The sequence below is a fragment of the Cervus canadensis genome, chromosome 21, assembly GCF_019320065.1.
Source record: "Cervus canadensis isolate Bull #8, Minnesota chromosome 21, ASM1932006v1, whole genome shotgun sequence".
NCBI lineage: Eukaryota > Metazoa > Chordata > Mammalia > Artiodactyla > Cervidae > Cervus > Cervus canadensis.
The window spans coordinates 47,463,251-47,487,106 of NC_057406.1; the positions used below are offsets into that span (position 1 = coordinate 47,463,251).

Here is a 23,856-nt window from a genome sequence, read left to right on the forward strand (position 1 = left end):
TGCCATGTATAAAATAAATGTGTGTGTGTACCAGATCTTCCTGATATACCTTAGGGTATATTTCAAACTTATGTGGGTATTAATTAAGTAATTTCCCACCCTTCTCCTTTGTCCCCAGCGAGTATATTTTATACTGGATAGCAAAATTAGGTTTTCTTAAAATGGGACACCCATGTTCAAACTTTTGCAGTAAATGAATCATTGTACAGTTAAGACATCAGGCAGGTAAATCAAGATCATATATAATGACATCCCTTTACCCTTCTCCCAGAAAATAAAATAAAAAACAAAACCTTGAAAAGAAAAATAATTTGGAATAACTTAAAGGTAATAATCCTAACATGTTACTACAAATATAAAATTAAGATTAATTCTACACAAATTATATGATTTAGACAAAAAGGATTTGGTCATGCTTAACAGGCAAACAATGCAATATCACTAAAAAGTGAGACATTTTTACAAGAAACTGATGTTGCACTACTAAGACAAAGCTGTCCTTTTCTTTCTTCTTTGAAACAGAATTAATTATTTTTCAATTTCTTCAGATCTTTGAAAGTGTAACTCAGAAAAGAAACCAAAGAAGAATAAAATTTTTATTACTTTATAATTTTTTCTAAGATGAAACATAAATGTTCTCTGAGATTTAAAATATGTGTGTGTGCTCAGTCATGTCCAACTCTTTGTGGCTCCATGGACTGTAGCCCGCCAGACTCCCCTGTCCATGGAATTTTCCAGGCAAGAATATTGGAGTGAGTTGCCATTTTCTCCTCCAGGGGATCTTTCTGACCCAGGGATTGAACCCTCATCTCCTTTGTCTCCTCCATTGGCAGATGGATTCCTTACCACTGCACCCCCTGGGAAGCCCTGAGGTTTAAAATACACCATGCTTTTTTTTAATGACCTAATTTGTCTTTTAAAGACATAGTGTGTAAAAACCTGCCCAAAGAAATCAGCAAAGAGAGTCAGTCTACTTTTTTGACTGGTCACTTTAATTAATATTCAGCTAAATATTTGCCATGATCAAAAGTTAAACTACCTGATAAGCCTCATCTTCTGAAAAAGTAAAATATAGCCAATGTGGCACATAAAATATAACAAATTCAAAGTTGACTTGCTGATTCACAACTTAAAGAAGTTAGTTATTATTATAAACCAAAAACACCAAAGTTTTTATAAGTTAACAAGTAACATTTACTAGGCATGTGCTATTTACTACTCACTAAATTAGAGTAATATTTATATCCCTTTATGTGATTGTTATAACAATTCTATGAAATGATTAATAACAATCATGGTTTTCTAATCAAAGGAAATTTATTGGAATATGTAAACAAATTGTCAACCTCAATAAATCTCAATAGATATTTGCCCAAGGAATGCTACAGACAAATCAGCTTTCTGAACTGAAGTTTGGCCCCAGCTCCATATGCTTTTGTCTCTCTTGGAACTGATTAGAAGCAGGTATGATCCTGGCTTTACATATTCTCCAGACCTCACTTGCGTTCCTATTTAGCTGTCCCAAATGAAGATGTCCCCCTTCCTAGACCTAACACAGTGCTGAGTGGAAGAAACAAGTGTCAGGATGAGAGATCCATGAGCCAATGATCTAAGAGAGAAACAATCTTTACCACCCCGTACTGTCACAAGTACTTTATCTTCTCACAAAAACTTTCTAGTATACTGGACATGAATTTTTCCCTCCTCTTGCAACAGAGATCTTTCTTGGAGGAGAAGAGTGTGTGGAGCATAAGGCAAAGCAGCCTTAAACTCTCTAAGGCTGGAGTATATGCCCTATTACATCCATTTTTTAGAAGTCAAAATTTACACATAGACAACTTATGTTGTTAAATTTCCCCAGCTAATAAGTAGTTAAGCTGAGATTCAAACTAAGGCCTATTGGATATTCATATCCATTGGCCTGGAAAATTTATTATTAAGATAAAAGAACAATCTAGGGTTCAAGGACGATCAAATAGGCTCTTTGTGGGAAGAGATATGTCTCTCCTGTTTATGACTATTTCTGGAATTTGGAAAAAAGTGGATGAAAAGGATTTTTTTTTTTCTGCTTCATGGAGGTAAGCTAATACTAAGAGAAAGTAAAATATGGTGTTCTGTTTCAATTTATTGTCTCCTTTTTCTTGCTGGGCTGCTTGGCTCTCCTATAATGCTTTATACCATAAGTAGGTTGGTATGAGATGACAGTTATGGGTAAACAATGTAAAAGGAAGGAAGAATTATGAAATAAAGAAGTTTAGAATTTTATTGTGCAAGTTGCTGAAGAAGGCTAAAGGGTTTAGTATTGAGAGGAAAAATTGAAATAGGGAACAGAGTATATCAAGGCTGTATGTTGTCACCCTGCTTGTTTAACGTATGTGTAGAGTACAGCATGAGAAATGCTAGACTGGATGAAGCACAAGCTGGAATCAAGATTGCCGGGAGAAAATCAACAACCTCAGATATGCAGATGACACCACCTTTATGGCAGAAAGCGAAGAAGAACTAAACAGCCTCTTGATGAAAGTGAAAGAGGAGAGTGAAAAAGTTGGCTTAAAACTCAACATTCAGAAAGCTAAGATCATGGCATCTGGTCCCATCACTTCATGGCAACTAGATGGGGAAACAGTGACAGACTTTATTACTGGGGGCTCCAAAATCACTGCAAATCCATGAAATTAAAAGACACTTGCTCCTTGGAAGAAAAGTTATGAACAACCTAGACAGCATATTAAAAAGCAGAGACATTACTTTACCAACAAAGGTCCGTCTAGTCAAAGCTATGGTTTTTCTAGTAGTCAAGTATGGATGTGAGAGTTGGACTATAAAGAAAGCTGAGCACAGAAGAATTGATGCTTCTGAACTGTGGTGTTGGAGAAGACTCTTGAGAGTACCTTGAACAGTAAGGAAATCCAACCAGTCCATCCTAAAGGAAATCAGTCCTGAATACTCATTAGAAGGACTGATGCTGAAGCTGAAACTCCAATACTTTGGCCACCTAATATGAAGAACTGATTCATTTGAAAAGACGCTGATGCTGTGAAAGATTGAAGGCAGAAGAAGGGGACGACAGAGGATGAGATGGTTGGATGGCATCACTGACTCAATGGACGTGAGTTTGAGTAAACTCCAGGAGTTGGTGATGGACAGGGAGGCCTGGCATGCCGCAGTCCATGGGGTCACAAAGAGTCAGACACAACTGAGTGATTGAACTTAACTAAACTGAACTGAAAGAAAAAACAAAACAAAACAAAACTGTAAATCACGGTCAAGAGGTTTCTGATCATGTTCACTGTAGTGTGATATTTAGGAACATAACATTATTTAAACTTTTCTTTGAATATTATTATTAGGTTACCATCCCTTCTGTGATTTGATAAAAATAACTATAATCACATCTCCAAAGTGCTTTGTAATGTCCAAGTCCTCTAGTCACAAGCAGTCCCTTCTCTCAGTTAAAAGAGAATTTGATTATTAGCTCATAAGCCTAGGCTTTTGAAGAATAGTTCTTGCCATTAAGATAGTTGATAACATTCTTGCCAAGAGTTATGAAAAGGCAAATATTACCTATTTCAGCGGCCAAACCCTAAGAATTTCTCAGATCAAAGACAGTGAGAAGCTGATATGAAACCTCCTGGGACACCTATTCAGTGGATTGAATGAGTTACAAGCTCCAAGTGCACAGGCTCCTTTAGCCACCCCCCATCCTGTATCTATTCCTCCCATAGGATTTTAGAGGTTATGTGTGGCTAAGTACCTTGCTTTGGTCAGTGGCACAACTGCACTCATCTCACACACTAGCAAAGCAATACTCAAAATTCTCCAAGCCAGGCTTCAACAGTACATGAACCGTGAACTTCCAGATGTTCAAGGTGAATTTAGAAAAGGTAGAGGAACCAGAGATCAAATTGCCAACATCCACTGGATCATAGAAAAAGCAAGAGAGTTCCAGAAAAACATCTACTTCTGCTTTATTGATTACACCAAAGCCTTTGACTATGTAGATCACAACAAACTGTGGAAAATTCTTGAAGAGATGGGAATACCAAACCACCTTACCTGCCTCCTGAGAAATCTGTATGCAGGTCAAGAAGCAACAGTTAGAACTGAACATGGAACAACAGACTGGTTCCAAATCAGGAAATGAGTACATCAAGGCTGTACATTGTCACCCTGCTTATTTAACTTATATGCAGAGTACATCATGAGAAACGCTGGGCTGGAGGAAGCAAAAGCTGGAATCAAGATTGCAGGGAGAAATATCAATAACATCAGATATGCAGATGATACCACTCTTATGGCAGAAAGTGAAGAAGAACCACAGAGCCTCCTGATGAAAGTGAAAGAGGAGAGTGAAAATGTTGGCTTAAAACTCAACATTCAGAAAGCTAAGATCATGGCATCCGATCTTATCACTTCATGGCAAATAGATGGGGAAACAGTGGAAACAGTGACAGACTATTTTTGGGGGGCTCCAAAATCACTGATGGTGACTGCAGCCATGAAATTAAAAGATACTTACTCCTTGGGAGGAAAGTTATGAACAACCTAGACAGCATATTAAAAAGCAGAGACATTACTTTACCAACAAAGGTCCTTCTAGTTAAGGCTATGGTTTTTCCAGTGGTCATGTATGGATATGAGAGTTGGACTATAAACAAAGCTGAGCACAGAAGAATTGATGCTTTTGAACTGTGATGTTGGAGAAGACTCTTGAGAGTCCCTTGGACTGCAAGGAGATCCAACCAGTCCATCCTGGGGCAAATCAGTCTTGAATATTCATTGGAAGGACTGATGCTGAAGCTGAAACTCCAATACTTTGGCCACCTGATGCAAAGAACTGACTCGTCTGAAAAGACCCTGATGCTGAGAAAGATTGAAGGCAGGAGGAGAAGGGGACGACAGAGGATGAGATGGTTGGATGGCATCCCTGACTCAATGGACATGAGTTTGAGTAAACTCCAGGAGTTGGTGATGGACAGGAAGGCCTGGCGTGCTGAAGTCCATTGGGTCGCAAACAGTCGTACATGACTGAGCCACTGAACTGAAGTGAGCTGAACAATGGAAAGCATGATATAAGAGAGATTTGAAAAGTACTTGTGCACTGGGGCTTCTTCTCTTGCTGCTCTTGGAATCTTGCCTGTATGTGAATAAGCTCTGGCTAGTCTGCTGGACAATAAAATAATACATTACCCAGATGTTTGAAATTACAGGTTCCCCCCCCAACCCAAGTATAATGAGCCTACCAGATCAGGAGACAATTGCCACTGACAAGACAGATGGTTATAGTCATAGATCCCAAGAGGAGGGAGTATGTCATAATGTTGGCGTATGGGGTGGTGGTGGAAGGGACATAGCATCAGTATTAGGAAGCAGAATGAGTGGGGACAAGGTGGACAAGAGCCTTATTGTGGTTTCTATTGGAAGTAATGGACGAAACAAGGCAAACAGGTTTAGTATTTGTTAGTTCAAATCTTTTCAAGAGGCTCTGGGCCATAGAGACTGTCCCTAGTTATCTTGCACTTGGTTTTGTTATGATTGGGGCATGTGGGTAGTGGCCCAGAATGAGAACCTGATAAAGAAAGTGGTTGGAGTGTGGTTTTGGATTGGTTGGTTTGCATATGAAAGGTATGTCTTCTGGTGAGTTGTTCACTATCTTTAAGAATTGGGCTTCCCTGGTGGCACAGACAGTAAAGCGTCTGCCTACAATGTGGGAGACCCGGGTTCAATCCCTGGGTTGGGAAGATCCCCTGGAGAAGGCAATGGCAACCCACTCCAATACTCTTGCCTGGAAAATTCCATGGACTGAGGAGCCTGGTAGGCTACAGTCCCATGCGGTCACCAAGAGTGGGATACGACTGAACGACTTCACTTTCACTTTCAGCCCTGGGAGGAACAGTGCCTCCAGGATCAGCAAGGTCCCAAGATGTTAAGGCATGAAACAAAAACAAAAACCCTCCAAAATAAAAAGGCGTGGTTAATACATCAGCCACCCTGTCACTTCAGCTGAAGGCCAGTCACCTTGCAAACATGTGAGTGAGGCTGACCAGGATCAATCAACTCCAGGCCAATATGCCAGCAGCTGCATTAGGCAAGCTCATCTGAGTTTGGCCCAGATCAGAAGAAAACATGTTAACAAAATCGTGAACTAAATAAATGGCTGTTGATTTAAGCCACAAAGTTTGGGTTGGCTTACTATGTGACAATAGATAGATTTAGTCTATATCCCACTTTAAAGAAGAATTAATATATTCTTCAAAATAAGTTTTGGCAATGTTTGTATTTCCACATCTGTAAATGAGTATAGTAATAGTATGTAACATAACTAATAGTGTTGTGAAGATGAATGAAAAATGAAAGTAAGGGAGTTAGAATAATGCCTGTGGCATGGAATACATTAAATATGTGTTTTTATTATTACAACAGTAATTTTTAATCTAGAGAGTTTCATTTTTACAAAGGTAGTAGTAATTTATTATATTAGACACTCAGTAATGATTATTATTTTGACATGCTTATATATTTTAAAAAACATGCCTTGAAAAGAATTTTCATATTTTCTTGCTATTACTTTAGATGAAACTGAGGCAAAGCATATTTGTAACATGTCTCATTTAATTTCACACTTCTCTTTTGACAAGTGGATATTTCATGCCAAGGTACAGAACTAACTATGTGTGAATTCCAATCTGATAGTTATTCAAAGAATCATTAGCATTTCAAAGAAATGTCAGAGTAAGTACCCAATAGTAAGGAGTTCAACATTCTTTTTTACCCATCTTTGTTGCTGATATATATCACCTATATAAATACCTGAATAACCATATATTTCATGTTAAGATGAAAACAAATTGTGTAAAACAAGTAACTTCTTCTTTTATTATAGATCATAACTGCTGTTTACTGGGTCACTGCATTCCTCTTTGGAAAATCAAAAATGTCTCAGGGATTCTAGTGCTGATGCTGATATTAGTAGAAATCCTGGATTTATATACTTCACAATATATATAAAATGCATCTGTCCACCATATGCTCACATTCCAGTGAAGGAGGCAACTGCAGGCAAGTCAAAAATAGTGTAATTTCTGATGATGGTAAGTTCTATGGAAAAAATAAAGCAAAATGATGAGATAGGAATTACTACTGCAGACACAGAGAAGAAGACATGAAAATCCAAGCCCAATGGCCTGAGAACCAGGAGAACTGATTGTGTAGCTCTAATCAAAGGTTGGGAGGCTTGAGACTGAGGAAAAGATGATGTTTTAGTTTGAGGATGAAGATAGGAATAAAGACTATCGGGCAGGAAGAATTCTTCCATTCAGAGTGGACATTAGTCTTTTGGTTCTATTCAAGCCTTCAACTGATGGGGTGAGGCCCATTCATTAGTGAGGACAATCAGCTTTATTCAGTCTACCAATTTAAAGTTTAACCCCATCTCAAAACACCCTCATAGAACCATCTAGAATAATGTTTGACCAAATATCTGGGCACCCCATGGACCATTCAAGTTGACACATAAAATTAACCATCACAGGTGAGTAGAATGATTGGAGATGAGGTCTAAGATGAGGGTAGAGGTAGAGATGATGTGATTTGGTTTACATTTTTAAAAGATCACCTGGTATTTCTGATGGCAAGGACATGACAATAATGTAGTATTTTAAGAAATTAACCTCCCCAAGTCCCTCCATAAAAACAATGCATATGATAATGAAAGACTAAAACGATAGTTTAAAAAAAAAGAAAGAAAAACTGACAACCAATCAAACAAAACACAATGACAAGTGATATCTTCAATAAAGTGGGTATGAAGCAATCCCCATGGCCCTGGAAAATGGGTGAGCATAGCACAAATCATGAGATAGCAACAGGAGGCAGAACTGGTAGCGGCGAAGAGAAAAGGAAACTGATGGAGCCTATAAGCCAAAGGATGCAGAAATTGCCATCAGATTCTGATTTCCAAAAGGAGAAGGCCTAGTACTAAGCAGGATGCTGAGCAACAGAATCTGAGAATAACCCATAGAACTTGAAAAAATCCTGCAAAAGGACAATTAGAAGTAGCATAAACCCTTGAGAATCTCAGAAATACGCAATAAATACATGCTTTTAGTAAACTAAGACTCCTCTGAAGAAAAAATTTCAGAAGCAGAGTCCAAATTGAACAGCGTAAAAACACCAGCACTCTCAGGGAGAAAGATATTTCATTTACTGAGAAGGAGGGAATGGTGTGGAAGGCTGAGATCCAGAGGAAGGACACTGTGAATGTAATAATAGCAAAATATAGTGTTCAAATATGAGAGCACTGCTTTGTAAGGCAAAGAGTATGTAACTCTGGAAAAGAATGAGATAACAGCAGGAAAAGGACATCCTTTTCGTTATAGGGAACTAGAAGGCAAAAGTAGGAACTCAAGAGATACCTGAAGTAACAGGCAAGTTTGGCCTTGGAGTACAAAATGAAGCAGGGCAAAGGCTAAAAGAATTTTGCCAAGAGAACGCACTGGTCATAGCAAATACCCACTTCCAACAACACAAGAGACGACTCTACACATGGACATCACCAGATGGTCAATATCAAAATCAGATTGATTATATTCTTAATAGCCAAAGTTGGAGAAACTCTATACAGTCAGCAAAACAAAACCAGGAACTGACTGTGACTCAGATCATGAACTCCTTACTGTAAAATTCAGGTTTAACTTGAAGAAAGTAGGAAAAAACACTAAAAAATTCAGGTATGACTAAATCGAATCCCTTATGATTATACAGTGGAAGTGACAAATAGCTTCAAGGGATTAAATCTGGTAGACAAAGTGCCTGAAGAACTATGGTCAGAGGTTCATGACTTTGTACAGGAGGCAGTGATCAAAACCATGCCCAAGAAGAAGAAATGCAAAAAGGCAAAATGGTTGTCTGAGGAGGCCTTACAAATAGCTGAGAAAAGAAGAGAAGAGATAGGCAAAGGAAAAAAGAAAAGACATATTCATCTGAATGCAGAGTTCCAAAAAATAAATGGAGAGATAAGAAAGCCTTCCTCAGTGATCAATGCAAAGAAATAGAGGAAAACAACAGAATGGGAAAGACTAGAGATCACTTCAAGAAAATTAGAGATACCAAGGAAACATTTCATGCAAAGATGGGCACAATAAAGGACAGAAAAGGTATGGACCCAACAGAAGCAGAAGATATTAAGAAGAAGTGGCAAGAATACACAGAATAGCTATATAAAAAAGATCTTAATGACTCAGATAACCATGATGGTGTGATCACTCACCTAGAACCAGACATCCTGGAGTGTGAAGCCAAGTGGGCCTTAGGAAACATCACTATGAACAAAGCTAGTGGAAGTGATGGAACTCTAGCTGAGCTACTTAAAATCCTAAAAGATGATGCTGTGAAAGTGCTGCACTCAATATGCCAGCAAACTTGGAAAACTCAGCACTGACCACAGGACTGGAAAAGGTCAGTTTTCACTCTGGTCCCAAAGAAAGTCAATGTCAAAGAGTGTTCACACACTACCAAAGATAGTTCACACTACCACATAATTGCAGTCATCTCACACACTAGTGAAGTAATGCTCAAAATTCTCTACGCTAGGCTTCAACAGTACGTGAACTGAGAACTTCCAGATGTTTAAGCTGGATTAGAAAAGGCAGAGGAAGCAGGGGTCAAATTACCAACACCTTTTGGATCATAGAGAAAGCAAGAGAATTCCAGAAAAATTTCTGCTTCATTGACTACACCAAAGCCTTTGACTGTGTGGATCACAACAAACTGTGGAAAATTCTTCAAGAGATGGGAATACCAGACCACCTTATCTGCCTCCTGAGAAATCTGAATGCAGGTGATTAGGCAACAGTTGGAACAAGACATAGAACAACGACTGGTTCCAAATTGGGGAAGGAGTATGTCAAGGCTGTATATTGTCACCCTGATTATTTAACTTATATGCAGAGTAGATCATGCAAAATGCCAGACTGGATGAAGCACAAGCTGGAATCAAGATTGCAGAGAGAAATATCAATAACCTCAGATATGCAGATGATACCACCCTTAGGGCTAATAGCAAAGAGGAACTAAAGACCCTCTTGATGAAATTGAAAGAGGAGAGTGAAAAAGCTGACTTAAAACTCAGCATTCTAAAAATGAAGATCATGGCATCTGGTTCCATCACTTCGTGGCAAATAGATGGGAAACAATGGAAACAGTGACAAACTTTATTTTCTTGGGCTCCAAAATCACTGCAGATGGTGACTGCAGCCATGAAATTAAAAGACGCTTGCTCCTTGGAAGAAAAGCTATGACAAACCTAGATAGCATATTAAAAAGCAGAGACATTACTGACAAAGGTTCGTATATTCAAAGCTATGGTTTTTCCAGTAATCATGTATGGATGTGAGAGTTGGAGCATTAAGAAAGCTGAGCACCAAAGAACTGATGTTTTGAATTGCGGTGTTGGAGAAGACTCTTGAGAATACCTTGAACTGTAAGGAAATCCAACCAGTCCATCCTAAAGGAAATCGGTCCTGAATAGTCATTGGAAGGACTGATACTGAAGCTCCAGTCCTTTGGCCACCTGCTGAGAAGAACTGACTCATTGGAAAAGATCCTGATGCTTGGCAAAGATCGAGAGCAGGAGGAGAAGGGGATGACAGAAGATGAGATGGTTGGATTTTATTACCAACTTGATAGACATGAGTTTGAACAAGCCCTGGGAGTTGGTGATGGACAGGAAAGCCTCTCATGCTGCAGTCCATGGGGTCGCACAGAGTTGGACACGACTGAGAGACAGAAGTGAGTGAGTAACAGCAGGAAGCCTTTCTCAATCATGCAGGGAGGTTCTCATATTTCTTAATACTCCATGATAACAACAAGGGTGAAAGTCTTTGAGCCATGAAGTGGGGAAATCTACTGGGACTCATGCCTGCTCTCACAGAGAAATCTCCTCTGCATAGTCCATGACATTCTTCTCATTAAAGATAGGAAACAAAAAGGATTTTGATAGAACCCTATTTAAAGACATTGCAAGAAGTAGAAAAGAAAATGAATGTTTAACAGCTAATGAAAACAAACAAACAAAAAATGTTGCCCAAATATTTTGAAAACTATAAACTGAAACTCAAAATCATTTAAAAGAAATTAAGAAAATAATCAAAGTTCTCAAAGAAAACCTAAACTCTAAGTAGAAGAGCTCAGACGTGAGATGGCTGGTCATTTTCTTCCTCCTTACCCTTTCCTTCCATGAGCGGTTAATAACTTAAGTCATTTGATGGAGAAGAGCGAGATGGCATCCTTATGTTCACTAGAGAGCTGGCCTGGAGTTGGGTATCAGAGCCCAGGCAAAGTAATGGTGGTGTCCCTGTTTTGGGGCAACTCAACATGGTATATTGGAACCCAAGGATTGAGAAGGGCGTGTACACACAGGGGAATGGCCCAGATGGAGAATCAGAGCCTGTGTGGAGTGAGCAGGACACCTATGTGGGGTAGGCAGGGGTTCGCCTGGGAAAAGGAGTTGGAACACTAGCAAAGTGAGGAGGGTGTCCCTGCAGAGGGGCAACTAAGCAAGGGGTGTCAGAACCCAAACAGGGTGAGGAAGGTGTTCATGTCCAGCAGAAGAGGAAAGTGTTCATGCGTAGCACTGCCTGGCATAACATGTCAAAGCCTCATCAGTGAAAGGAGGGTGTCCACATGCGGAGAAGTCCATCTCTAAGGTGTCAGAATTGCAGGAGGGTAAGAAGGGTGTTTACACAGATAAATTGGCATGGGGAGTCCAATCTCAGATAAGATGAGAAAGATGCCTGAGTGGGGAGGAAGTGCCAGTAGATATGGGATACAGCTTACTTACAGAGGGGTGATCACATAAGCAACTACAGTAGGGATAATGGGATCAGATCTCTCACTGTTAGAGGAGGGAGCTAGAAATATGAAGAGGGAGAAAAGTAGAGTGAGCCTCATGAAGTTGGTTTGTAATTGGAGATATCAATATTTTCAAGATAGAGATCAAGGGAAATGTATTGATACTGACAAAAATATATATTGGTTTACGTATGTATTGAAGGCTTCCCTGCTGGCTCAGCAATAAAGGATCTGCCTACAAAGCAGGAGCCACAGGGGCCGTGGGTGCGATCCTTGAGTCTGAAAGATCACTTGGAGGAGGGCATGGCAACCCACTCCAGTATTCTCGCCTGGAGAATCCCATAGACAGAGGAGCCTGGCGGGCTACAGTCCACAGGGTCACAAGGAGTTCAGACAGAACTGAAGCAACTTAGCATGCACAAATGCATGTATGTATTTATATACATATATTACCTGACTGACTGTTGAGAGGGCCTGGGAAAACGAGGTCCCAATAGCAGTAAGTAAAGCTCATACTTGGCTTCTAAATGTGCTTTCACTAAGACAGAAATCCATTGAGAAATGACTGATATCAGAGCCAGGGCAGAGAAATTACAAAATAGTCCTGGAGCACGTTGTGTTCCAGAAAGCAAGGAAGTGCTCAAAGAATAAAGAGGCATGTCAAGAGGACAAAGAAGCAAACTTGAATAGGCTTCCAATGATTAAACTAAGAACAGTTTTAGGAAGAAAAGAAATAATGCTACTAGTGGATTAAAGGGCTTTCCTGGTGGCTCAGTCAGTAAAGAATCTGCCTGCAATGCAGAAGACCTGAGTTTGATCCCTGATAGGGATGATCCTCTGGAGAAAGGAGTTGCAGCCCACACCAGTATACTTGCCTGGAGAACTCCACGGACAGAGGAGCCTGGAAGGCTACAGTCCATGGGGTTGGACATGACTTAGCAACTAAACCACCACCGCCACCAACAGATTATAACCCATTGAATAAAATAAGGAAACACGAGCTCATCAGACACAAACTTTTAAAAATCATCCATTTATTTATGTATTTTTTGTGTGCAAAAATACATAAATAAATGGATGATTTAAAAGCTTGATCAGAAATGAAAATTTAAACCATTTCAAATCACTTCCTTGCAAATACTAATTACAAAGAGAGAAAGAATAACCCTACATTTAAGAAAGTCTGGGAGGCACTATGTTAAATGATTAAGGTGAATATCCTAATTGAAAGTGAAAGGTCAGTCACTCAGTCATGTCCGACTCTTTGCAATCCCATGGACGGTGTAGCTCACCAGGCTCCTCTGTCCATGGGATTCTCCAGGCAAGAATTCTGGAGTGGGTTGCCATTTCCTTCTGCAGGGGATCTTTCTGACCCAGGGATCGACCACGCCTGCATTGCAGGCAGATTCCTTACCATCTGAGCTGCCAGGGGAGCCCTTAATATCTGTGGGAACAGACACACTGTTACTTCTCACACTGGTTGACAGAATAAAATCATGTGTCTCTTGCCAAAGTAAATGGAGTGAGGATGTAAATGCCACTGTGTCTACAGCATTACAAGCTAAGGCGGAAGAGAGGGTGTAGAGAGCCGAGAACAGTAATCACATCTACCATAAAATTCTTCTGCCCGCCTTAAAGGGGCATCGTTTTTAAAAAACGATGGTCACTCTAATTCCTGCATGTGCCATCATGCGTTTTGTGTAGTCATATCCAACTCTTTGTGACCCTACAGACTGTAGCCCACCAGGCTCCCCTGTGCATAGGATTTTCCAGGCAAGAGTACTGGAGTGGATTGCCATTTTCTCCTCCAGAGGACCTTCCCGACTCAGGCATTGAAACAGTGTCTCCTGCCTCTCCCGCATTGGCAGGTAGATTCTTTACCACCGAGTTACCTGGGAATCCCCTAATTCCTGGATAGATAGCATTTATTAGGTTAAGTATGTTCCCTTCTATTCCAACTTTGCTGAGAATTTTAGAATTGAACATTATGATTGATTTTTGAATTTATATCAACTGTTTTTCTTCACTTATTGAGCTGATTATGTAGTGTTTCTGCTTGAATCTATCAGTGGAAATGACATATTTTCTCATGTTTAACAAACTGCATAGGGTTGAATTGGTCATAATGAGTTTTCCTTTTGCTCTCCTACTAGATATCCTACTAGCAAGTGCTTTGTTTAGAATTTTTGCATCTCTGTTCATGAATGAAACAGGCCTTTAATTTTTCCTTTCTTATGCTGTCTAGTTTTGATATGAAGATTACTAGTCTCAAAACTAGTTGGGGAAAATTCCTTCTTCCTGAATAATTTTAAGATGTTATATTACTTGAAATTCAATCATTATTTCATTAACAAATTCTGCTGTCAGTTTTTTCATTCTGTAGTTTTCTAAATCACGTTTTATTTTATTCAGATTATTTTTATTTGAATTTTCATATATGTTTACCATTCTATTTATTCACTATTGCTTCCTCAGAATGACTTGAGATCACTTTCCTTCTTGAAGTAATCTTTGAGGTTTTTCTTGGAAAAAGCCTTTAGGTAGTCAATGTTTTTAGTTTTTAAACTATGAATGTCTTCATATTTTACTTTTTAAAAAATATTTTACTTTACTTTCTATAAATAAACCTAATTATTAAAAATAGGCTCTTTTAGTTCATAGTTTAGGTTGATGGAACTTTTTTCTATCACACTTTGGAATACTATTCTACTCATTTTATCTTATATCTTTCCTCGATAAGTTGGTTATCATTATGCCTGTGTCTATGTTGTAGGTGATCCATCATTTCTCTACCTGCTTTGAAACTCTCCTCTACATCTTTCTATTTCACAATTATGTGTCTCAGTATGGATTTCTCTTTATCCTGTTTGGAATATAGTGTGTTTCTTGGACCAATGAATTCATGTTTTTATCAGTTTTGGGAAAAATTTAGCAATTATCATCTTTTGGGGCTTCTTTATTATTTCATCCCCAGTCTCTGATTAGAAGTAGGTTTACATTCTTATTCCATCTTTCATATTGCTTTTTGTCTCTCATATTTTTTGCCTCTTTGGCCTTCTGTACTATACTTTGGATAATTTCTTTAAATTTATTTTCCACTTCACCAATTCTCTCTTCATGTCTGCTTAAACTGCTATTTATGTATTCACTTGGAATTTCAAAAATAATTTCAAACATTATATTTATCATATATTGAAATGCCATTTATTTTTCAAATTTGCCTCATTTATTGATAGTCTCTGTTTTTACTCATCTTCATGATTGTGTATTTTGTTTCTTTAAATATTTTATATATATAACTGCTTTTTTTTTTCTTACATTCAATAATAATATCTATAGTCATCAGACAAATAAGTGTTTGCTATTTTTTCTGGTATCCACTTAACAGTAGTTTGCTTTTCAAGATGATTAGAAATCATTTATTGTTATCTCATTACTTAATCTCAGCCTGTCAGTGTGATTAGAGAAGGTTTGAGCTCCTCTGGATAGTCTTGACTCAGCCTCCCAAGCTTGCCATTGAGCCAAAGTACAGTGTCCAAGCAGCAGTGCCATTCTTGAAATCTGCATTCAGCACAACTCTGACTCTCCTGTCTACTAACATACACTTTTAGGGAGCAAAGATCGTTAGAGTAGCAATAAGATGAAAGAACATGTCATATTTAGAATATATATGTATTGCTGCAGAAAGATCTCTCAGAGTACGTGAAAGTGAAAGTGAAGATGCTCAGTCGTGTCCGACTCTTTGCAACCCCATGGACTGCAGCCTACCAGGCTCCTCCGTCCATGGGATTTTCCAGGCAAGAATACTGGAGTGGGTTGCCATTTCCTTCTCCAGGAGATCTTCCCGTCCCAGGGATTGAACCCGGGTCTCCCGCATTGTAGGCAGACTCTTTACCATCTGAGCCACCATTAGTCTGACATAATATTTTTCATTATATTTTATTATAAAAATTTACATTTATAAAGATTTCCATTTTTAAAAAGGCAGTGTATCAGGACTTAAAAGCTTTTAATGTGGTTCTTTAAATGATTTGTGACTTAGGTAGAATTACTACTAAATTGCCTTGCCATGCATGTTGGTACTTTGTAATGTATGATGCAATATACAACTCAATAAATTATTCTGAGAACTAGATAAATAAAGAAAAAGCTTAATATAATTATGGATTCAAATTAAGCAAATCCTTTTTTAATATGATCACCCTAAAAATGTATGTTTATAAAAAACACAAAAGAAATTTGTGAAGATTTGTAGCTATTAAAGCATTTCAATTACTCAACGATATTCAGTAAAAAAGATAATATACAAATTGGTCAGTGTTCCATATTTAAATTCTATATCAACTAAAGAGAACAAGGAGCTAAATTTTGATAATATATATTGTTAATATGTCTCAATAAATCTTCAAAGGGGTGCTAGGTCTTATTCAGAATATGTGGGAGAAATTCAACTGTTTTTCTTTTATAACATAAATTATATGACCCTTATTGTAGTTTATTTACCTGCCTTATTCTCCTAGTCATGTAGCTCATGCAATTTGGCTAGTATGTTCATTTATATCCAATATTAAGAATGTCTTTCCAGCTCACCTACACGTTGAGACAAAGTGTGAGTCAAACAATAATGAGACACAGAGCAACTATATAGAATTCATGTTCCCTCAATTTCTCCAGGTCAAAAATCAATTAAGTTTTCAAAGACATGTAAAATTAATTAAAAACACAAACTCCCTGGAAAGGAATTCATTTCAAAAATTACAAAGGTAAGATTCCATATTGGGGCTTCCCATGTGGCTCAGTGGTAAAGAATCCACCTGCAATGCAGGAGATTCAGGAGACGTGGGTTCTATCCCTGAACTGGAAAAATCCCCTGGAGGAGGAAATGGCGAGCACCCCAGTGTTCTTGCCTGGATAATCTCATGGACACAGAAGCTTGGCAGGCTACAGTCCATGAGGTCGCAAAGAGTTGGACATGGCTGAGCACACAGGCAAGATTCCATGTTAGGTAAGGAGAGCCAACATTTATTGTGAACCTACTATATGCAAGGTTATTTTATCTCACTTACTCCTCACACAAATTTCTTTCGTAGGTATTCTTATGACTTTAAACTGTGGACAAATAACATAGCTAACAAATACAGAAACCAGTGAAACCAAGTCCTCCTAAAACCAAATTCCCTTACTGAGTTTATGATTAATCTCTCCCTCCAAAACTTTATTTCCTTTCTTGTCCCCTCTGACCTTAATCTTGTGCTAACTGAACCCTAAATCAGAGTCAGATGACTAAAATTGCTGTTATCAATACCATTGTTAATGTACTAAAATTGCTGTTCTAGATATCATTGATGTACAAACTTATGTTATTTCTCTAGGGCAAAATGAGCTCACAGATCCCTGAATTATGGACTACCTAGATAGAGAATCATAACCTGAGACACTGTGACTCCCAAAACTACAATTAAGAAATGTCACAAAAATGTCACAAGATGATGATTAATCCCGGCCTCTTTGGTCTTTCCCTTTAAAAAAAAATCCTAACTCATAGACCAAGTTGCAATGGATCTGAGGCTTTTCTCCAACTCTCTTGCTTGGCGCCTTGCAATAAGCCTTAGCTTTGCTGCAAATGCCCACTGTCAAGAGTTTGACTTTCTGCTTTGCCGGCGCAGGAGCCCTTGCTTGTTTACGCCAGTCTGGGAGATGAATCTGGCTAGTCCTGGCTTTGGACTAGCCTGCCTTTATCCATTCCATTCCAAGGCTTCGTGTTTATAGTCTCCTTCAAAATTTCCTACGGCATCAGCAGTGTGCGGTCCTCTGCGGTGTCCTGGCAAGCTGGAGTTTGAAGACCACCCAGTAGTATACTGTATATATGTACCACATCTTTATTCATTTATCTGTTAATGGACATTTAGGCTGGTTCCATGTCCTGGCTATTATAAATAGTGCTGCAATGAACACTGGAATGTGTGTGTCTGTTTGAATTATGGTGTTCTCAGGGTATGAGTGGGATGGGGTGAGGGAGGAAGGTCCAGGTGGGAGGTGACATATATATATATACATCTAGCTGATTCACGTCATTGCACAGCAGAAATTAACACAACATTGTAAAGCAACTCTACTCCAATTTAAGAAAAAAAAGAAAAAGAAAACAAACAAACCACCCAGTGGGCCCATTTTTAAGTATCATCAATGACCTTTGAGTGTCTATTCTTATTGCACAATTAGCCCAGAGATTTTTGTTGCTATACTTAGATACTGCATGGCATTGGGCACAGCTTATAGTAAAATCCCTCCCCTAAACCACTGAAGATCAACAGCTGCCTTACAGAAAATGCATCCAGGTAAACTGTTGTTTCCTGGCCTATTGGTCCCACACTCTGCCAAACTCAGTATTTAATGCAGAAGCCAGAGAAAGCTAGAGTTCTGGCAACCCCTGGACCAGAACAGACCCTGCTATTTGGCTCTGATTTCAAACATTTATAATCTTTTCTCTTGCTCCCTCTGCTCAATATAGGAAAGAGGCTATCGGCCAATTCTCCACCATTTATAGCAAATCCCAAGGCTCACTCATTTCCAGCTGCTAAGCTGCCTGGGCAGACTGTATTACTAAATTATTGTATCTTTTTGGTAGAGTGCCTGATCTATCTTGGCATTCATTTTGCATTGAAAGAATCTCCTGTTGTAAGCAAAGGAAGCTAGCTACATTCACCCTTCCCACGCGTCTTTCCTCTGTTACCCTCAACCACTAACTTCTTTGTTTTGCCTGCATAAGCCAAGTTCATAGAGGCAGTTTCTCATTTATCGCTGACCCCCTAGGGAGTTAGGGATTTCAAAAGGAGTTCTGTGCTAGGAGTAATTCCCATAGCCTAGAGCCAGATGAATAAATGGCCTACAGTGAATAACTACATTTGGAACCAAGAGGTTTTGTTTCTCTTCTACCAAAATGTATTTCTTTGTAATACTGCAGTCACTGTAACCATGTATTTTCCCAAACAGAAGAGTCTGTAGTGGGGGAAGAGAGGAAAGAACCCTTTTAACTCAAGTCTATTGTTTTCAAGTGTGTTGGTTCTTTGGTTTTAAATCATTTTAAAAATGGTTTCTGTTTTTATACTATCCCAATTGGTTATGAAAGTGAAACAAAGAATTGCTCTAGAAAAATCAAAAAGACAAACAAAAAAGTAGACCTCAAATCTTTAAATGAAAAAAAATAATTTTGAAATATAAAAAGGATGAAAATTATTTTTAATGACTCTAAAATGAATAATTACTCTGAGTCAATTTTCTAAAGATCTATCCTGAATTTGAACCTCAAGGCACCCAAATATATTCAACAAAAGCTCTGGAAATGTTATATATTCAAATGCATTTATTGAGTCTTCTGTTACTGTAAACAATGAGCAGACTAGATTTTTCTCACATACATCCCAAGAGATGGCTTATTTCAAAAGATCAGGAGTCATCAAAAGTGTAATCCTATTAACAAGTAACACCACAGAAAACATACAGAAATGTTAAAGATAAATTATATCTTGCAAGTTATATTTTAAATCAACATTGCTGTTGCTATGGTAAGAAGCATTTCATGCAAAAAAAAAAATCCTCTATAAGGTTCTGGTGCTATAGCCATAGTAATGATGGGATAATGACGACAGTACTGCTTAGCTCTGCTGATGTTTAAATTTATAAGAAATACATTTTAGTCTTTGTTCAAGTTTGCTGGTTCATAGCTCGTAAAACCCTTGGAATTTCCTGTGAAAAGGGCTAAGACATTACTTAGCTAACAAAGGTCTGTCTAGTCAAAGCTATGGTTTTTCCAGTGGTCATGTATGGATGTGAGAGTTGGACTATAAAGAAAGCTGAGCGCCGAAGTATTGATGCTTTTGAACTGTGGTGTTGGAGAAGACTCTTGAGAGTACCTTGGACTGCAAGGAGATCCAACCAGTCCATCCTAAAGGAGATCAGTCCTGGGTGTTCATTGCAAGGACTGATGTTGAAGCTGAAACTCCAATACTTTGGCCACTTGATGCGAAGAACTGACTCATTTGAAAAGACCCGGATGCTGGGAAAGATTGAAGGTGGGAGGAGAAAGGGACAACAGAAGATGAGATGGCTGGATGGCATTACCGACTGGATGGACATGAATTTTAGTAAACTCCAGGAGTTGGTGATGGACAGGGAGGCCTGGTGTGCTGCAGTCCATGGGGTCGCAAAGAGTCAGACATGACTGAGTGACTGAACTGAACTGAAGGGCTATAAATATAATATAAATATAACTGAAGGGCTATATATCTTTTGGTATGTTAATAAGGTGACTTCGGGGGTGGGCATGGTGGTGGTGGGGCAACCCTTTAGGTAACTGGGGGGCTGTTTGCTGGGAGAACCAACCATGTGATTAGCGGGGAGGTAGAAGGGCTGGAGATTGCGTTCAATGGCCAATGATTTAATCAGTCATGACTGAAGCCTCCCTAAAATCCCAAATGACGGGGTTTGGAGGGAACACGTGAAGACTTGGAAAGCATAGTCTGACAAGGCATGAAGTCCCTTACCCTATGTGTCTCTTCATCTGGCTGTTGGTTCATAGCATTTTACAGTCTTTGTAGTAAATGGGTAATCCCGTGAGTAACGGGTTTTCGGAGTTCTGTGAGTTATTCCAATAAATTAATTGAACTCAAGAGGGAGTCATGAGAAACTCTGATTTACAGCCGGCTCGTCAGAAAATAATTAACATCCTCAGTTAGAAGGTGTCGTTGGAATCCCCAATTTGTAGCTGGTTGGTCAGAAGCACCAAGTGCTTCTGGTGACAACCTGGGCTTGCGACTGGTGTCTTCAGTGGAGAATTCTCTTGTGGAGCTAACTGTTTTACCTGTGGAATCTGATTCTATTTCTGGATAGGTAGTATCAAATTGAGTTGAATTCTCCAACACCCTGCTTCCCTGTTGGCTCAGCTGGTAAACAATCTGTTTGCAATACTGGAGACCCAGGTTTGATCCCTGGGTTGGATAGATCCCTTGGAGAAGGGAATGGCTACCCACTCCAGTATTCTTGCCTGGAGAATTCCATGGACAGAGGAGCCTCGTGGGCTACAGTCCATGGGGTCACAGAGAGTCAGACATGACTGAGTGACTAACACACACACTATCAAATTGAATTGAATTCTCCAATACCCGGCTACTTTCTAAGAACTGCTTTTTGCTGTGGGAAGCCTACACACACACACACACACACAGTTTCTCTGGAACTGGGTTCAGGAACCTAATTTAGTTTCCATTTGATCTGTAGAGACCTAGATGTGCTTTAAATATACACAAAGTGGCCTAGAAGATCAATCATTTATTGCTATCTTTCACATGATCCCTCAGCTAATTAGAGAAGACATTGAAAAAATAGTAATCAGTTACCCTAAGCAAAGGGTCTGTATGTTTGCTTGGGTTTCTCCTGGTCATGGAAGCTGGAGAGATCCACTTTAGCTGAAGTGTTGGTAAATGGCATATTCATTTAGCAAAATATTTCACAGTATTTTTCAGATTGGTGCCATCATGTAATTTCTACTGATAGGAAAAAATGAAATGCAATCAAATTGCAATTTCTATCACTTTAACACAGAAAGAGAAATATTAATTTAAAGTAAGAAAATATGGGAAGTGGTGGTTCAGCTCTGCAGAAGAGAAGCCAACTCTAATTTCTTTCCTCCTAGCCTCTTAAACCTGCTCGACACTGACTTTGTTCCATATGCTTTCATCGTGTGCATGCTCAGTCACTTTAATGTGTCTGACTCTTTGTGATTCCATGGACTGTAGCCCACCAGGCTCCTCTGTGCATGGGATTTTCCTAGCAAGAATACTGGAGTAGGTTGCCATTTCCTACTCCAGGGGAATCTTCCTGAACCAGGGATCAAAACTGTGGGATTGATCCTGCATTGCAGGCCAAGTTTTTACCGCTGAGTCACCGGGGAAGCCCATTCTTTTACTAAAACATCATTTATCAACATCAGTAAAATCTCCACATTGCTAAAATGAATATTCCTTAATCTTCATCCTACTTAATCCACTAGCTTTACAGTTAACACAGACACTGTTCCTCCTGTAGGAAACACTTCAACTTGGCTCCCGAGGTACCTTACTGTTGAATTTCACCCTGCCTCACAGGCTACTCCTTCTCACCCTCCTGTGCTCATTCATCCTTGTCACCCCAACGTCTAAGCATTGAAGTGCCCCAGGGCTTGGCATAGTTGGATCTCTTCCTCTCTCCGTTTATATTCATTTCCTTGTTAGTCTCATTCAGTCTTAGGGCTTAAAATATCACCTGAATAAAAACAGCTCCACATTTCTATTTGGAATCTGACTTCTTCCCTGGACAACAGACTTGTATATCTTCTAGTCACTCTTATGTCTTGATTTCCCTTACACCCCATACCCAACCATGCAATGAACCCTGATGGTTCTATCTTTAAAATATGTCTGTCACCTGCCTATTTCTCACCCACCATCTTTCTACCGGCACCTCGGTTCACTCTGAATAACAACAGTTTATGAGGCCAGAGGTGATCTCAGCCCCATGCACACTCCACCCCAGTTGCACCCCAAATGCACACTCCACCTGAGCACCTAGTACTCTCCTCTCTTGCCTACAGCTAGCCATCTTGCCTCCCTGTCTTTCCTCAAATGTATTAGGCATTCCTTTGCATCACAATCCTTGTACTTGTACTTCCCTCTGTGGGTACTATCTTCCCTTAGGAAGCCACACGGAAGACACTTCTTCAAGTGTCTATTACTAGGAAGGACTTACTCTTTTCTCCATGAGACCCCCACAGATCACCCCATTTAAAAGGGCAGCCACTAATCCTTATCCTCATCCCTGCTTTATATTTTCTCCATGCTACCCATCAATATCAAAAATACACGCTTCATTTACTTATGCTGTTCTCCCCAAACCAAGCTCCAAGAAGATAGAGGTTTTGTTTTGTTTTCTTTCTGTTTTTACTTCTACATCCTGAGAGTACAACAAAGCCTGGAACATAGAAGACAATCAATTCAAAGATACTCTTCAAATGAATTAATAAGTGAATTAATTATATAATACATATTTGCATATGAAGAAAAATTCTAGAGAAATATTCACTTAAATGTTAAGTGGTTAATAATAAACATATTTAAAAATAAAATAATCTCTTTTCCTGTTTATAAAATTGATATATGTTCACTCTAAATACTAATGAAAACAGAGAAAAGACATAAGAAAAAGATACCCAAAATTCTAATACCCAGCAATGATTATTGCTGATACTTGTGTACATGTATGTAAATATATTTTTTGCCTTTTTTCCTATGCATATATATTTTCACTCAATAAAACTAATCACTGTGCATTTTTTGTAACTAAAAACATTAAATATCACTGAAACAATGCTGTTGCTGCTGCTGTCGCTCAACCGTGTTGGACTCTTTGCAGCCCCGTGGACTGCAGCGCGCCAGGCCTGCCTGTCCACTGTCTCTACAGCTTGCTCAAACTCACGTCCATCGAGTCGGTGATGCCATCCAGCCAGCTCATCCTCTGTCGTCCCCTTCTCCTCCCGCCTTCAATCTTTCCCAGCATCAGGGTCTTTTCCAATGAGTTGGCTCTTTGCATCAGGTGGCCAAAGTATTGGAGCTTCAGCATCAGTCCTTCCAATGAATATTCAGGGTTGATTTCCATTAAGATGGACTGGTTGGATCTCCTTGCAGTCCAAGGGACTCTCAAGAGTCTTATCCAGCACCACAGTTTGAAAGCATTGATTCTTCGGTGCTCAGCCTTCTTTATGATCCAACTCTCACGTCCATACACAGCTACTGGAAAAGCCATAGCTTTGACCATAAGGGACCGTCTTATGGCTCTGCAGTGTGAATATTTGAAATATTCAAGTAAGTGAAACATTAGAGCTTGTTTCTTTGTATGAAGCACGTGCATATTTAGTTTTTATAATGATTTCCAGAGAGAATATGTGTTCTTTTTTGTCAGTCTTTTTTTTTTATG

General features: G+C 39.1%; 1 protein-coding gene across 18 annotated transcripts in view; it reads right to left on the minus strand.

The window, feature by feature from the left end:
- The window catches only part of ANKS1B (ankyrin repeat and sterile alpha motif domain containing 1B), a 1,065,346-nt gene that overhangs the window by 486,817 nt on the left and 554,673 nt on the right, over positions 1-23,856 (minus strand). The gene's annotated exons all lie outside the window — the stretch shown is intronic.